Genomic DNA, 16,838 nt, shown 5'->3' with positions numbered 1-16,838 from the left:
CTAAGGGGAAATTAAGATGGTCATTGTCGTCATCAGAGTCAACTTTGTCAGAGCTTAGAAAGAGCTGTGCCACTCCAGGAAGTAATGAAATGACCTGGTTATTAATGTGATCAACATTAATATTTTTTGGACAGAATATAGTTTGTTGTGTTAAAAGGGGTATTTGGTGTAATGAGATTGTTGTTCCAAATATCTCCGTAAATCTTTTGAAAGCAATGCGAATTGTCTGCGTATTTTAAGGTGGACTGAAGAATAGCCGAGCGCATGACATGTGAAACAATAGCTAAGCACTGTGTAAAATCTCCTCCTAATAAAAGTACCTTTCCTCCAAAGGGAATATTATTAATCATCAACGTTTGTAGAAGTTTATCAATGGTGTTGAGTAAGTGAGTGGATGCCATTAGATGCAGAAGCAAATGAACTATTGTAGGATGTAATGCAGTTCATAAAGTTTTTACTTTCAGGTACCTCGTCAGTTAGAAGCTTCTGTAGATATGTAGGATATGAATGTAAAGGAGGCAGTCAAATTTGACCCTTTTGACAATAACGTGTAAATTCATTACTTGTATTGCCAGTTGTTTCTTCAGGGAAGTTAAGTGAATGACAATGATTGCAAATGACATTCATTAATCCCAATGAATTTTCATGAATAGTGGACTCATTATTGAACGCGTTGTCAGCAAACTGGCGCAATCGTTTAGCAGGTGTCTGTCGTTGATGTCCTTGATGTGAATGTTTTGTCTGTGCCGTTTGAGAGGCGCGTCGTTGTATGTGCAGGAATTGGGACGTGCTATTCTGGAGCCGTAATCGATTTGCCTGTGCTGTGTGAGAAGCCCGTTGCAGTTTACGGCGGTCATTGTTTGTATTGAGCCTTGCCCGTTTTTGTATGTCGGTTAGTCGACCCACATGTATTGTTTTTTTTTCATGCGGGTTCGTGTGTTTGGTCCCGTCACTCGAGCCGTATCGTTTTGTACCCGTGAGCGTGAATTCATGACTTGTTTGTTCTTCAGCGTTATAAATATGGATAAGTAATAAGGAGGATCGCACTCACTGTTAATATGGAGCCTTTTCTGTGGTTGAACGGTTAATAGTGCATCAGTGTAATGAGATCGACCTATGCTGCATAATTTGAATGTGTTCAGATGACGTATATTTAATACGGACGGTTCGTTTAGTAATGGTGCTTTGTGTCTCATTTCTTATTTATGTTAATGTGGTCGTGGGTCCGAATCCTGCTTTTTGTGTATGTTTCGTGTGCTATGTCCGTAGTCTGTCCCGTTTTGTGTCCAATGGGTTTGTGTGGCGCTCGCGTCTGACTTCTTTTTTTTTGTGCTAGGGGGCGTTGCCTCATTTGTGTGTCGTGGGTCTCAATTCTCTTCTTTGTGTGTGTTTCGTTTTGCGTCTGACTCCTTTTTTCTGTGTGCTATGGGCGCCTCATTTCTTATTTTATGTTGCTTTGCATCCGGTTTCCGTTGCTTGGAAGCGGGATTTTGTGGAGGCGCTTGCGCAGTACGTCTTTTGCGGCTACGGCCCATGGCCGGATGTCCCTGCGTCCATCCGGTTTACCATTCTCGGTTAGTAATATGGATTTCCTTATCAATGTCTTTAGACATTGTTTTGCAGTTCTGAATGGATTTAAAAAAAAATTAGAAGCTGGTACTTTTGAATAAAGATTTATATAACCTGCTCTAAAATATCTATATATTATGCAAAGAATTTTTTTATTGTAATCTTTCCATTAATTTCCAGAACTTCAGTACTCGAGTTCTAAATTTTGTGTTTTTTCATCCAAAGGAATACATTTCTTTTTTTGTGTTTTCTTATTATTATAGATTTTTGATGTAACAGGTATTCATCATGTTCTTGGTTGAATATTTTCTTTTTAAGCAACATAGACCAACTTTTCCATGAATATTACTGTAACAGTGTTTTTTATTGGAGAGTTGCACTGCACATCATTGCATTTATGCTTATTGCTATATACTGTAAACATCTAAAATATGAATATGCATCCTGACACCAATATGCATCCAAATTTTTGGGAAGACCAGGAAGAATTCAGAAAGACTGTCAAATCCAAATCATAACTCAAAAAACCTTAGTTCAACAAATTGAGAAGAAGTTAATAAGGAATCTTTAGTCAGAGAAAGAATATATACACGTCTGAGCAGCAAAGAATTTAACAGACACTGTTAAATGTATGGAATTTAACAAACATAAATTCTCTTTGTAGTTTAATATTTTAATGTAGCCTGTTTGGAAAGGTAATGTTCTGTGTGGAAAGAGCGCATGAAATCAGATGGAAGGGGCTGTGGAAGATCAGGGTGGCACTGGAAGGAGACAGTGGATTTGGCTGCAGAATAGCAAAATACCTTGCTTTCCATACCAAAAACCTTTAGAAATGCATCCAAAAAATTAATGTTAGTAAGTTTTGCATTTTACAACTGTAAAATCACATGAAAAAAAACAACTTTGTGGGCATTTTCATGAAACTGACCAAAATTAAACTCAGCTGTTTAGTTCATTACTATGAAGCAGTAAAAGTGAAGTTAAATGCTATTTTTCTCTAATGTGTGAGTATTTTCCATACCTCACCTGTTTTAAGGTGTGTATCAGTGGTTTTCTGTGCTAATGTTAGGCTATGAAGCAAAACAGCCTTGTATTCTGGTATGTAATTTTTCATTATTTCTCAAAGTACTCTCTGATGAATAAAAAATTCCATGCTGTTTCCCAACATTGTTCAGATTTTTGTCACATCTTGGTTTTATATTTTACCATTACTTTACTATATTTTGGGCAATCATTGAAGATATCTTTACTTCAACCATTGTTAGTATGATTGGTATGATTGTTTGAGTCACTATGGAATACAGAATGTTCTGGAACATAATTAGATTGTTCTGGTCTCCGCCTAATCTATGGGTGAGGTGAATACTCTGCATTGTTTGTCCTAAATAAAGAATCAGGAAACAAAGACAATAATTTCTCATGCATTTTCAGTTTTGGTTTTTGGTGTTTGGCTTGACTTTCCACCTGTTTTCTGGTATGTAGTTTTTCATCATTTATCAAAGTAATCTGTGCTGAATCAAAATGTCCTTGCTGTTTCTAAGTACATTATACAGATTATTGTCACATTTTGTTTTTATTTTTTATAATTACTTTACTGTGTTTTAGATGATCATTGAATATATCTTCACTTGAACCTTTTTGAATTTGGTTGGTATGATGGCCTGAGTCTCATGTTAAGTGCCCTTCTCTCTATGACTGACCTATTTTTAATTGCTCTTGAAAAATCTCTGCCACTTGCACAACTTCACTTGATGGAAAGGTTGAAACAGCTCCAAAATTTTTGACTTTGGTTAATTTCTGAGGACTCAAGGGATTAATAATTTTTTTTGTGTTGGAACTAGTGTGCACAATAATAAGTCATGGTAAACAGGGGTCCTATTTGCTGTTCAGTGTTGGCTGAAAACTGACATCTTACTCTGGTACAATAAATTGGCTATTTAGAAACCCATGCACAAGTATCCCTGACTCAGAACTGCAGAATTACATATTTATGTTTTTAACTACAAAATATGCCCCACACCCATAAAAAGTGATTTTGTTTATTAAGTCTAAAAGGTGTTTCTAGAGAAGAACAGTAAATAATTTGACAAATAAAAGATGATAACATCAAATCTTCCTCAAGTATGTTTAAACAGATTTACATGAGGAAGGTCACTTAATATGACAATCTGTTGACGTATAAATGTAAAATGCTCTCAATTGAAAGATGTGTTCCCCTTTGTTAAGTACTCGCGTGATTTTGGTGCATGGTGGTGCACATGTGAATGCAAAAGATTTTTTTTTTTTGTAATAAAAGGAGACTGTATGACCAGTGTATTTTTACCCTGGTCAAGAAGCTTCAGAGAGTGTTGTTATTCTTCTGACGCCAGTATGTTACCCAAGCGTACGCTGTTAATAGTTTTCTTACCATAGCAAGGACATTTAGTCTTCTTGTCAACACAAGCTTAGCTCACAAAGCTTTATACATTGCACTGACTTAATGGATACTTGACTAATGTCTTCTTAAGTCTGACATATTTTTTCATATTCCCCCATTTTGGTCCTCATAGACCAACTTATCATAGTTCAGTTCAATCTGAGAGACTTCAGTTAAGGTAACTGGAAGTGAAGGATCAGTTCATGGCAACAGAGACTGTAGGCGGATGGTTTTGACACAGCAGATGAGTAACATGAGGAAACAGATTATCACAGCTTTTACAACAAGAAATCTTAGTCCACAGTACAGCCTTAATCCACCAGAACAACCAAGACAAAGGTTTGGCTGTTGCTCAATCTGAAAAAGGTTTCAGTTCTGCTACTAGTTGCAGAATAAGATCTGCTAGAGTGGGGATACCTGATCAGGCATCAGAAATATAGGTGTAACGTTCAAGGCTATTGCTGCACATATGCCCCTTTGGGAGGCAAAAAGTATATCTAGTTCCATTAGGTTTAGATGAGCAATTGTCCATAGACTCACTGAGCCAGTATATATTTGTTTCAAATCAGAGGTGATGGAACTGGCAACATGTTTTTAAAAAAATGAGTCCTACTTAAATGTCTTATGGAAAAAGCTTGAGGAGTGGAAACCTGTTCAAGATTCTATTTTCGGAGAAGACTTCTCTTTTCTTCTGTAATGGGGTAGCTGTAGAAAATGAGAGTCGCATGTGGTAATATATACTGTGGCACGTGGCTGGGTGTGGTACCCAGCCGGGTGCTTATAAAAGGGGCTGCCTCCCTTCATTGAGGGCTGGAGTCGGGTGAGGAGAAGGACAAGGTCTGGGAGGAGGAAAGGAGGTGGCCTGAAGAGAGAGAGAAGGCATAGTGAGAGGCCTGGACTTTGGGGGAGTCTTGGGGTTATGTGGCACTTTAAGACTGTAAATATTAGCTGTAAAATAAACGTGTGGTGGTGTTTCAACATGTCTGCCTGTCTGTGTCCGGAGCTCGTTCCACAGTGCCATAGCCGGCAGGATGCTCCGCCTGGTTCAAGGCGGGGACCTGTAGTAAAAAAATGAGTCTGTGGACGGCCTGGCGCAGCAGGGGAGCCCACCCACGTGCCGCAGGAGCTAAGTGCACACAGCCCCGCGAGAGGGACTCGCCCCACGGACCGCCACCAGTCCGCAGAAGGGCCGTTTTCCCCTGGTGCGGGACAAAGACGGGCATAGCCGGAGTGCAGCGGGCTCCTGCTAGCACGTTGCCGCAGAAGGCGCCCGGGATGGCATGTCGCCTAGCGAGGCCATGCCAGGGACGTTTCCACAGACAGACGGGACCTGGGAGGTAGTAAGGATGAGGTCTGGGTGGAGGCAAGGAGGCGGCCTGAAGAGAGAGAGAAGGCATAGTGAGAGGCCTGGACTTTGGGGGAGTCTTGGGGTTGTGTGGCACTTTAAGACTGTAAATATTAGCTGTAAAATAAACGTGTGGTGGTGTTTCAACATGTCTGCCTGTCTATGTCAGGAGCTCATTCCACAATACTCAATATACGTAAAATGACCCGTATCATCCCCAGTTATGAATTCTCTGGACCCACAAAATGGCAAAGGGACTATTCAAAAATAGTCCACAAAGCTGGTCCCAACCCAAGGCAAGACTGGTCCCAGGAAAACTGGAGACTATGGGACTCTCTAGGCTTCAAAATGGATGTCAGGCTTTTAAATTCAAAAGGAATAGCCAAAATTATCAAAAGCTTTAGGTATATCTCTCCAAGGGGAAAACCGTAAAAATTTCAGCAGGGATTACAGACAAGTCCTCAATAAATCATCATAAAATTGAAAATGTATTAATACAAAAATAAGAAATTATAACAAATAACTGAACAAGCAAAAAGGAGGCAAAATAATTGCCTAAAATACAATCCTCATTAAACAAGTTAAAATATATTCTGTCAAAAACTGAATTATTATACAGTAGCAAAAAGTCACAAAAAATTGGAAATCCAAAGATGCAACATTCAAAATGAGCAATCTAAACCATCAAGCACATTCAATTAGCAACAAGCAACTGCATTTCTGTTTCACCTTTATAGGCCTCTGAGCAGTCCCTCCATAGTGAAACCCACAAAATTCTTGGAACACAAGAAAACAAATCTAAGCACATCGTAACAAAATAATAAACAAAACTGACATAAAATATGTAATTAGACAAATAATTTAAAAAACATTAACATAAATTATTTTAATAAATGAATTGAAATCATACAAAAAAGTAATTTAAATATAAGCCAGAGGAGGAACCCTGGTTAACACATCTTATATGTAAACATCTACGCATGGAAGTGTGTGTGTCTGTCTGTCCGGCCCGGAAGTGCGAGACTACAGCGTGAAGAGCATAGAAAGCAACTCTGTCATCAAAGTTAAACTGCTGAGAAAAGAGAGAAACTCGCTTAGCCGCTAATACACAAGCAAGACGAGCACATCGGAAGAATGCTATACCTTTTACTTTTCCTCCTGCCGCTATTACACTAGCAAGGTGAGCACGTCAGCCAAACGAAACTTATGAAGAAAGATACACTCGCTTAGCTGCTAATACACAAGCGAGGCGAGCAAGTCGTCAAAATGAAACCTCCTAGGAGAGAGATGCCCAGAGTAGATCCTTTCAATTAGCTGATATCTCTACATTTTATTTTTTTTTCTGACAATTTCAAGTTTCTATGACCCTGTGCTTTTTACAGCACAGGCTTACACAGCTAGTAACATATAACATCCTCTGTGTAATTATGATAGGCATTCTGTCCATAAATAAAATCAACCCCAGTGAGGACCACAGGATAGTTGGTTATAAGATGGATTGTGCAAAGGTTGAGAGCACTTCCAGACTCAGGTGAAGCATGAATTTCATGAGTGAAACGTTCCATTTTTCCATCAGGTGTTGATGCTAAAGCAGATGTGAAATGGCAGGTATTTTTTCAGTAATCCTCAAAAATTTTGGAAGAGATATTTATATATCAAAATAGTTCAAGGTAATCTGACAGAGTGAGTGTGGACTTTGTAAGAAAGGGATACACAGACTCAGGAACAGTTAATGGTAGTGGTAGTGGTGCAATAGTGGGCAAGTGTCAAAAAGGTGTTAGTGGAACATGCCTTTGTTGCGAGATCCAGTCTTTGAGCATATTGTCCTTGTTAAAGTAACTTGCTTCAGGGCCATTGATGGCCTTTATTGCTCCCTTAAAAGTCCTGAGGATGTGAAGAGTTGGGAAAATTGGTATCATACAGAAACATATGAATGAGGCACTAGACAACAATAAGAAATATGGACACAGGAGAGTCTATTCCAATGAGGAGTTTGGCAGATTTTCTTCAGTTCACCTTTATGTAGATAAAGGTCCTGGACTGAAAGGAATGGCAGTCCACAGTAGGTATGGTAGTACCTCTTTAACCTGTACACAAATGGATTTCAGATGTGTAGTTAGCAAGAGAAGTGCATTCTTTCAGTTAGCAAATGTAAGTCCATCAGTTTGACTTAAAGTGGGGTTGAGTCTGGTTTCTATAATGGTCAGCACATAAGACTCTGAGATAATATCTAACCTGGTTTAACATCAAGGCTAGGGGCAAAGCCTTGAGTAATTTCAGTTCTATTTCATTGTAAATTTTTGCCAGCTTGCTTTTCAAAATAGCTTTAATTTGTTTTATCACGCTAGTAGATGTGTGGATAATTAAGCACAATGAAGGTTCTGACACACCCTGTAAACATGCATCCCTACACACACCTTGTATGCACCCATGTACACACCCAGAATGATTGTATTAATAAAACATGTACCTCTTTCACTGACTAGCATGTAAGGCATCCTGAACAACAGAATTACTTTTTCAAGCAAAAATTTAGCCAGCTCTCAATGGTTTTTAAAAGGTTGCGGCTGGCATATGTGATATTTTTGAACATTAAATAACCACCTTGTCACACATCTTGCTCAAACGTGTTGTACTAGGTGGATGGGCCATGGTGCAAACCTTGTTTGATTAATTAGCACTGAAATTCCTTTCTTAGATACATCATCAATTCTATTGGCAGCAGTCAGAAACCTCAGAAGGAGAGACTGGGGCGCCACTGTGTAGCCGTCATTAGAAAATCTCACTTGACAGGCATCATCCAAATAACAGCTTTAAGTAGTCCACAGCTGTTTTTTGGAGGTAGGTGCAACTTGGAATTCTGCAAGGTAAGTCAGATCATGGATGTGTCGTAGGCACAGCTTGCTACTTGGTGTGATAATCATCCAAAGTATTCTTTTTGAGATGTTATTAGTTCCACCAGTGTGGTCTAAAGTTGTGTGGTAGGACATGCAAGTAATATCTTCACTATACTCTGTACATGTGACAAATCTAATACTACTGCCACTCACATTTATTAAGGTAAGAGAAATGGGTAAACATATTGCAGGTATAAGGTTAGCTACTAATGGTCCACCTTTAATATGACTTCCAGAAAATAACAGATATCCTGTCGACTTCAAGAGACTGGAAAGCTGGCTCCTTTTATAGGGCACCCGGAAGTGCTCCAGGTGTTTGGTAATCTTCTTCCCTGCAGCACTTCCAGTGTGGCAGAAATGCTGCACCAAGTGGCTCAGCCATTCATTCGACACCCACTGGCAGCGTCCATGGAACCCAGTAGGGTAGCTCCAAACTCCAACTCCCAAGGAGCCCTGTGAGAGTCCGAGGCACCACTACAACCCAGGGGGTCTACCATCTAGTGTTCTGGGAGAGGTAATGCCCTGAACATGCTCTCTCCCTGGGTCCTTCCACTATTTAGGCATCCCAGTTGGCACCACACCTGTTAACAGTAATGGGTCTCATCTTCTGTCGATGTGGATATTTTCAAATGGTTAAAAACATACCAAAAAGAGCAATTTCACATTTGAACTGATGTGTTGAAATGCTGAGTGGCAGAGCAAGTAAGAAGGAAAGCTACTGAGTAATGAAGAAGTCATTAAGTTAGGTAAGAAAGATTTAAAGGTTGGGCGGATCAGCATCTGCACACAGACACACAGGATTAGCAAGAACCACATGATCAAGCTGTCAGATATTGGTAGTGACATATGAGATATGGTAACACACTCAGCTCAGTGTGGTTGGGAGCAGATAATTGGTCAACTGTGGGTGGGAAAAGAGGCCACCTAATTCATTGCATTGCTCAAGAGAGAGTTTCTTACTTTGGAGGAACTAATACAGGAATATTTTCTTTTTCTTGGAGGGTATAATGAATCATGCAGATCTAGGAGGTACTGGATCACCACTTTGGGGTTAAATTGCAGTTTACAGCCCCTAGTAGGTTCCTTCCTACTAGGTTTTGCTGGAGTTTTTATTGAAAACAAAAAGGAGTAGTCATCCTGCAGTGAGCCTACCCGAATAGGGTTGCTCACATTTTTTGGGACAAAGGCATTTATGCCTTCTACTCTTACTATAAGAGAGAAGTGCTTCTGCAGTTGGATCTTGGAAAGTTCTGATGTTTTAAGTGTAGAGCAAGTTGCCGCAATGTCAATTAAAAACTTAGTAGGCTTCCCTGAAACTCGTACGGTGACAGAGACTTTTAGCTAGGGCTGGCATTAACAATTACTCTGGTATAGTTTTATGCTCTGTTATTATTATTTATTATTTATTTAGCAGACACCTTTATCCAATAACAGCTTTATTTATTTAGCAGACACTTTGTCATATATGCCTAGTACACGCAATGGTTACAGTAATTCCTTCAGCTTCATTCCAAATCTAGTACTGATTTGACCAAGTCTTGCAAATCAGAAGGAGTCCAAGGAAAATTGACATGTTGATGCTCCTTTCCCAGGCCTGGAAAATCCGAAAAGTGGGTAATCCTTCAGATATGCCTTTTTGATGGCTACACATGTACTGACTGATAGGAGAGAAGACATTGTCCTGGTCCAAAGATTTATAATCATGGATGGAAGAATGGTATATAGGGAATGGGGTATGGGAAGTTTGCAAGATTCATGTAATATAGCTGATAGAAAATTGTTACAGTATAAAGCAGATAACAAAATGTATACAATTTACCTTAACTGGCACACTTCAAGTAAGAACAGTAAATTACTATTATGATTTACCCCTGTTTATAAAACTTGAAAAGGTTAAAGCCTCAAAAACAAGGCAGGATCTGATGGCTGTATTCTGAGCATGCCCTTATTTTCCACAGAATAAAACCGAACAGAACTCAATTAAATGTCTTCAAAATCAGGTTAAAATAATAACTCTGACACTCACTTGGACTCAGACATTTCTGCTATGACTGCTTTGAGAAGATCACATGCTGATCTCCACGGTCTGATAAAGAACTCTCCAAGGAGTGGAGGATGCATCTGTCTATGACAGAGTTACTAGAGCAGGCATGGTATCCTTCGTTGAGGACAAGAAATCTTTTGTTTTGGAACAAGTCTCCATGATAAATGTGAACATATAAGAAAACCTATCTGAGTTGAGAGCTGAAATATCCACGATAATGGCAGAGCAAGAGACAATTGCAAAAGAGATTGCCACAAAACAATGGCCACAAGTTGCCATGTGCAGGAACCCAAAAGCCTCTGAGACAAAGTCACTACTCTTGTGGCTAAGCTCACTGAAGCTGAAGATAAAGTCTGCCATTTACCTCCATTTCCTGAGTCTAAAAGAAGATTTATATGGTGAGGACATGCTATCCTTCTAGAAAAAATTATGCGGGAATATCTTTCTAGGCTTAAATGACTTTGATCCAGAGATAGAGAGATACCACAGCATTTATCCCAGGTGTGACACCCCAGTACATCCATGGTCTCTTATTTTAAAATTTCTGAATTACAAAGACCATCAGTAGATTCTTCAAGGTACACGGAATAGTGTCAATCTATTAGTGTGTTGTTATCCTGAAAAAAATACTCATGGCCAGAGGACCCCCTTCACCTTGCAAACTTTCAGGGAAGTTGCTAAATTACTCTCTCTCTCTTAAGCAGAACGGTTTAATCAAACACTCAAACAAATGCTTTGTAAGGTGGTCAGTGAGGCTGGGAGAAACAGGGATCAGCTACTCCCCCTCGTGCTTTTTGCTTATAGGCCTGCATGGGCTTCTCCCCATTTGAATTACTATACAGATACCAACCTTGAGGACTATTGGACATTTTAAAAAAGGTAGGAAAGGAGAGATACTTCATTCTACTAATATTATAGAATATATTGCACAATTACATAATAGATTTGAAAAAATTTGGCCAATCCTAAATGAAAAAATGGGGCATTAGCAGGCATCCCAAGCTTGCTATTATGACCGCCACACGACACTTTAGGAATTCCAGCCCAGAGATTGAGACATGGTCTTGATTCCTAATTCCCACTCCAGAGTGTTGGCACATTGGCAAGGCTCATATGAAATTAAGGAGAGGAAGGGGCTGGTTGACTATTTTGTCAAAGAACTGAATAGATGACCGGCCGAACAAGTATACCATGTGAATCTGCTGAAACCGTGGAAGGACAGGGACCCTGATCCCTACTCCGGACAGCCTCATTACTACTTCACTCAAAAGAACACCTTAATTTCGGGCCATAATTTGACGTCCACTAAGCAACAAGATCCCAAGGTATCCATCTTGTCTGGCTCGGAAGTGGTGAATGAGCGACCCTGAAAAAAATGTCTGATTGCACATGACATCATTACTCATTACTCATGACTCATAATATTATTATTTTCCTGATCCTTTCTCTCTTTCTCCCTCTGCAGACCAGCTGACTGACAACGCTTTCACCACAGACATCATCTCCAGTGTGATCACCCCTTCCTGTTGTTACTCCTCCTAAGCCAGCATTCAAGTTTCTTCCTTTAGTTCTTTATTGGACTCCTGTTTGTGCCCCAAACCTTTTTCTGTTTTTATCTCCTTATTACTTGGGAGTTTTTTAACTCAGCCCTTTTGGGTGCCGTGGGTACCGACGTGGTTCTGCAAGGACTGAGGAGCCTTGTGGCATGGGGTTTCCGCCTCACCAGGAAGTGGTGACAGACCAAGTGGGCGGATGTTCAGAAGCACTTCTGGCATGGCTAAAATTAAAAGGGACTATCTGCTTCACATTAATGAACCAGAGTTGGGTGGAAGGTGGACAAAGCTTGCTGGGAGGAGAGGAGGAGGCAGACACCAAGAGACAGAGTGAGAGAGAAGAAAGAAACTAATTGTACTTGTGTTTATTCTGATACTTATGCCATTCGTGGGAAATGCTGGTTATAAGAAGAGTTTTCCGTATTAAAGGCTCTTTGTGCTTTGAACTTGTGCCTTGTGTCTGTCTGTGTTGGATATGGGGAGATGGAGTGCCCCTGGTGTCCACAATATATGTAGCATAGATGTAGTTCTCTACAAAAAAATATTTACCGGTATTTGCAGATTATGTTCTGTTATATTTGGGAAATGCACCTCTTGACCTACCCCATGTACTTAACCTATTTGATATCAACGAACCCCTGTTTGGCTACAGAATCAACTGGAATAAGTCCTCCCTCTTTCCCCTTAATCAATTGTGTTTCCTGTCTTCTCTTCTTTGGGCAGGGGCTTTCAGATATCTGGATGTGTGCATCTCTGCCTTTCTATGTGAGTTTACATCCTCTAGCTGCTGCCATATTTTGAAAGACATTAAAGACTGCATTTCCTCAAGGTCCTCCCTTTCCCTTTTCCCATATTTCTTATGCCCATCAAACATAGTGTAATGTTAAGAAATAATTAGCATCTTCATGCCTATCTCTTTAATAGCTCAGCATTAAATGTAGGTGGCAAGCCAAATGTTTTTCACAATTGGTCTAGAAGAGGTATTTGCATATTGGAAGACATCTTCAGTGGTTCAGGCCTCAAATCATTCCAGTCTTTGCAGTTCAGGTTTGCCTTTCTGGATTCCTCCTTTTTCTCTTATCTCCAGCTGAGGTCTGTTGTTAGAATATGTGGAATTTCTGTCACTTCTTCCCTCCCCCGTCACTCACTTTCCCCTTTTCAGTTCCCATATCCCCCAAATACAGACATGTAGCATCTATTTACACCTAGCTGAATAACATGTCCTGTAAACCCCTATGACTTTCCACTGTATGGTCTTGTGATCTTCTTTCTCATACCACCATGTGAAGGAATTCTGTATTCAGAAATGTTAAATGTTAAAATTCATCAAAAAACTTCAATCACCAGCATACTCAGTTCATACTTACACAAAGATTATACACAATGGCAGAAAAACCATTTGTGGATCCAGACCATTGTGTGATCTCTGTTCCTTATATGCCCCTGCCCCTTTCATTCTGGTACTCTGTAGCCAAATACCTTTTCACATCTTTCTGTGCATGTTCCCTTGTGAACCTCAGGTTCTCCTTCTTTTGGATTTCTGCACTTTGTCCCTCTCTGTATCACTCTAGCTACTGTTGCTGCAAAACTATTGCTGGCCTACTAGTTAGAGATAACTGTTGTGATCTGAGGGAGTTCCAAAAGCAGAAGTTCAAAAATGCTTTCAATAATTACCCACTAGAGGGGGTAATATACTGTCAAAAACCCTGACTAGAAACCCAAAGGGCTAAGAGAAAATTTTATAAAATAAAAAGGTTTATTTTAACAAAAGGCTATGCAAACCCCAAAGCCCTGAAGAGCACAAAGGAATTGCCTAATGCAGTCCTAATACAGAATCCAGTAGCGAGGTCAAAAACAGGGCGAAGGTTAAAAAAATCAATAATCACAGTTCCAGAACAAAATCCAAAGATGAAGTTGAGAAAAAAAGCACAGGCTCAAAAAATCCACGAAATCCACAAAAGCAAAGCAAAAGGCACAGTAAACAAAAGAAAACAGTCCACTCCTTAGTGTGTTAGAAATGAACCACCAGGAACCATGGGAGGCCTTCCCTTAAATATGGTGGAGGACTGTTCCTATTGGTGATTTGCAGGTGGCTGCACCCTTTGGAAGCCACCCACAAAACAAGGGATAAAATCAAGGCCACATTCATTTCCAAATGAACACACAGAAAAATGTACATAATAAACAAAATAAAATTAATACATATAAATGGTATAAAATAACACAAAACAAACAAGAAACACCACTTTGGACTCCAGCCAGGGGAGACATGCTGGCTGAAACATGACAATCACATAACTCTGTCATTTCATCTCACTGGAGACAGTAACTTAGTCTTCTTGGAACTTCCTGCATTGTGAATCAACAACTCTACAATTCAGAGTAGGCTCAGTATAGTTCAGTTGATCGGCAGATGGGTGGGAGTTGCTCCATGATGTAGTTTCTTTGTTGTTTTTCATTGTGCCTTAGACTCCTCTATGTGCTGGCCAACTGTTTGACTACTTTCCCATTTCGTTTTTTTATTTCTTTTAATTAGTGTTCACCACTTCTTAAGGCTTAGCGGAGTATTTGTGTGTGTGTGTTTTTTGTTTTTTTTTCTCACTATTGTTAATAAGATCAAAACAAAAAAGTTTTCATGTTTTTCTCTCATGTAACTATTCAACATATTTAATAAAAATTGATTGCAAAAAAGAAGATGGTTTTAAGATTTATTTTAAAAATTATTATACAAATGAGAACACAGGCAGGAATAAGGACAAAAGAAAACTAGAGGTTTGTGCTTTCACAAACAAACTGTTATGAATTCAAGAGTTCCAAAGCACAGTAAGCTCCAAAATAACTCAATGCCCACTAGAGAGGGAAACCATCACACCCCAATTGGTGAGACAACAAATAAACTCCGAAGAAGAGAAGAGACTGAAGGAATTGCCTGAAACAACAAAAGGCAACCAAGGCAAACAATGTCCTAGTACAGAAAATACAAGAATGGTCCAAAAAAAACAGAGTACAGGTTGAAAAAATATCCAGTAATTTCAAAAACACAAAAATCAATAGAAGGACTTACCACCACCTCGAGTGAATGCAAAATGTACCACAATAGACTATGAGTTGTTTCTGCCTTTACAGGGATAATGGCAGAACTTGGATGGTGATGGGCAGGTGGCGGTGCCTCTTGGGGAACCACACACAAAACACCTAGACCATAAAGGAAGATACACAGATACTGTACATAAAAACTAAATGTTGGAATCAAAAATGAACAAAACAACATGAAGATGGCAATTAAACCCCAACAATAAGAGGAACCCTGGCTGAAATATGACACAAATCAAATCCAGAAACAAAACACAATTCCTTGATACAAAAGACAAAAGTTGAAACCAGGGAATCCAATGAAAAATCAAAATCCAAAGAGCAGGAGATAAACTCAATGCCGTAGCAGCTACTCTTCTTACTCCTACTAATGCAAGGAGCCATTCCCCACCTGCAGGGTCAGGTGGCCCATGTCCTGTAGATTCAATATACAGAATACAAGGAACATAATTTAAGTGATAAGACACAACAAAACCAACCTCATACATAAACAAAAAGTAATTATGTGCAAAATTATTCACAGAAAACAACAACAAAAAAACAAGAAGGAAATACATGCAGCATTCCTTCTCTTGGTAAATTATATCCAACTAAATTTATCCTCACCTGTTACTTTGACTTTGCAAAATCCCTTTAGTAAATTTCTTTTCTGACCACATTTGACCCTCTCCAAAATAACCAAAGAACAAGTTGTTTAAAGGATAAAAAAACCTTTTAATTAACAATAGGTAAAATTGGCTTTGTAATTATAACTATATAACCCCCTCCAAATATGGAAGTGTTCTTTTTTTCTAATACAGTATATCTCAGTGATGAGTTAATAAAGCTGTTTCTTTTACTTAAATGTTCTCTCCATTTAAACTGAATTATGAAAAAAACAGACATCATAAATATACATGTAATTGTTCTTACTTAACTGAATAATCAAAATTTACTTAGATTAGATTAGATTATACTTTATTTGTCCCCAATGAGAAATTAAAATTTTACAGAAGCTCCAAATAAATAAATATGATTAAAACAAACAACCCCCACCCCCAAACACACAGCTCCTTCAAAAAGCTCCCAAAACAATCATACTGTTCAAGTAAAGCACCTTTCACATTAAAGGAGAAAAAATACCACCTGACATACCATAATGTAACTCCTCATTTAAACACTTTGGCAAGTAGGTTTCACTTTCTCTAATCCTCTCTCTCTCTTGTCCAATGGTATGCAAACTCCTCGGTAGTGCCTCGCTATCTTGGTTTATCTGTCTGTGCACACTAACAGGTTTTATGCCAAAATAGTCCTTAGCTTTTGAGATACGCAAAGTTTCATTCTCACCCACTCTTGTTTATATTCATAAGAGCCATGATTCTGCTATTCCTAAATATCTCAAAAAAGCATAAAAATCGTACTTATCCGAGTCTTGTAAAGTAAATGCTGTTTTCTCTGCATTTAATTGAATTTACAGTGCATCCGTAAAGTATTCACAGCACATCACTTTTTCCACATTTTGTTATTTACAGCCTTATTCCAAAATGGATTAAATTCATTTTTTTCCTCAGAATTCTACACACAACACCCCATAATGACAATGTGAAAAAAGTTTACTTGAGGTTTTGGCAAATTTATTAAAAATAAAAAAAATGAGAAAGCACATGTACATAAGTATTCACAGCCTTTGCCGTGAAGCTCGAAATTGAGCTCAGGTGCATCCTGTTTCCCCTGATCATCCTTGAGATGTTTCTGCAGCTTAATTGGAGTCCACCTGTGGTAAATTCAGCTGACTGGACATGATTTGGAAAGGCACACACCTGTCTATATAAGGTCCCACAGTTGACAGTTCATGTCAGAGCACAAACCAAGCATGAAGTCAAAGGAATTGTCTGTAGACCTCCGAGACAGGATTGTCTCGAAGCACAAATCTGGGGAAGGT

The 16,838-nt window shown here is 39.0% G+C and overlaps 2 protein-coding genes across 2 annotated transcripts in view; one reads left to right on the top strand and one right to left on the bottom strand.

Annotated features, from left to right (window-relative positions):
- The window catches only part of LOC114650847 (deoxycytidylate deaminase-like), a 62,953-nt gene extending 47,639 nt beyond the window's left edge, over positions 1 to 15,314 (bottom strand). The window contains exon 1 of the mRNA XM_028800739.2: positions 15,206 to 15,314. The gene's annotated coding sequence lies outside the window, so the exon portion shown is untranslated. The remainder of the gene's footprint in view (positions 1 to 15,205) is intronic.
- Positions 1 to 16,838, top strand: part of LOC127525802 (PWWP domain-containing DNA repair factor 3B-like) — a 202,652-nt gene that overhangs the window by 125,967 nt on the left and 59,847 nt on the right. The window lies entirely within an intron of this gene.

The sequence above is a fragment of the Erpetoichthys calabaricus genome, chromosome 4 (genome assembly GCF_900747795.2).
Source record: "Erpetoichthys calabaricus chromosome 4, fErpCal1.3, whole genome shotgun sequence".
Lineage (NCBI taxonomy): Eukaryota > Metazoa > Chordata > Cladistia > Polypteriformes > Polypteridae > Erpetoichthys > Erpetoichthys calabaricus.
This window is presented reverse-complemented; position numbering and strand designations above follow the sequence as displayed.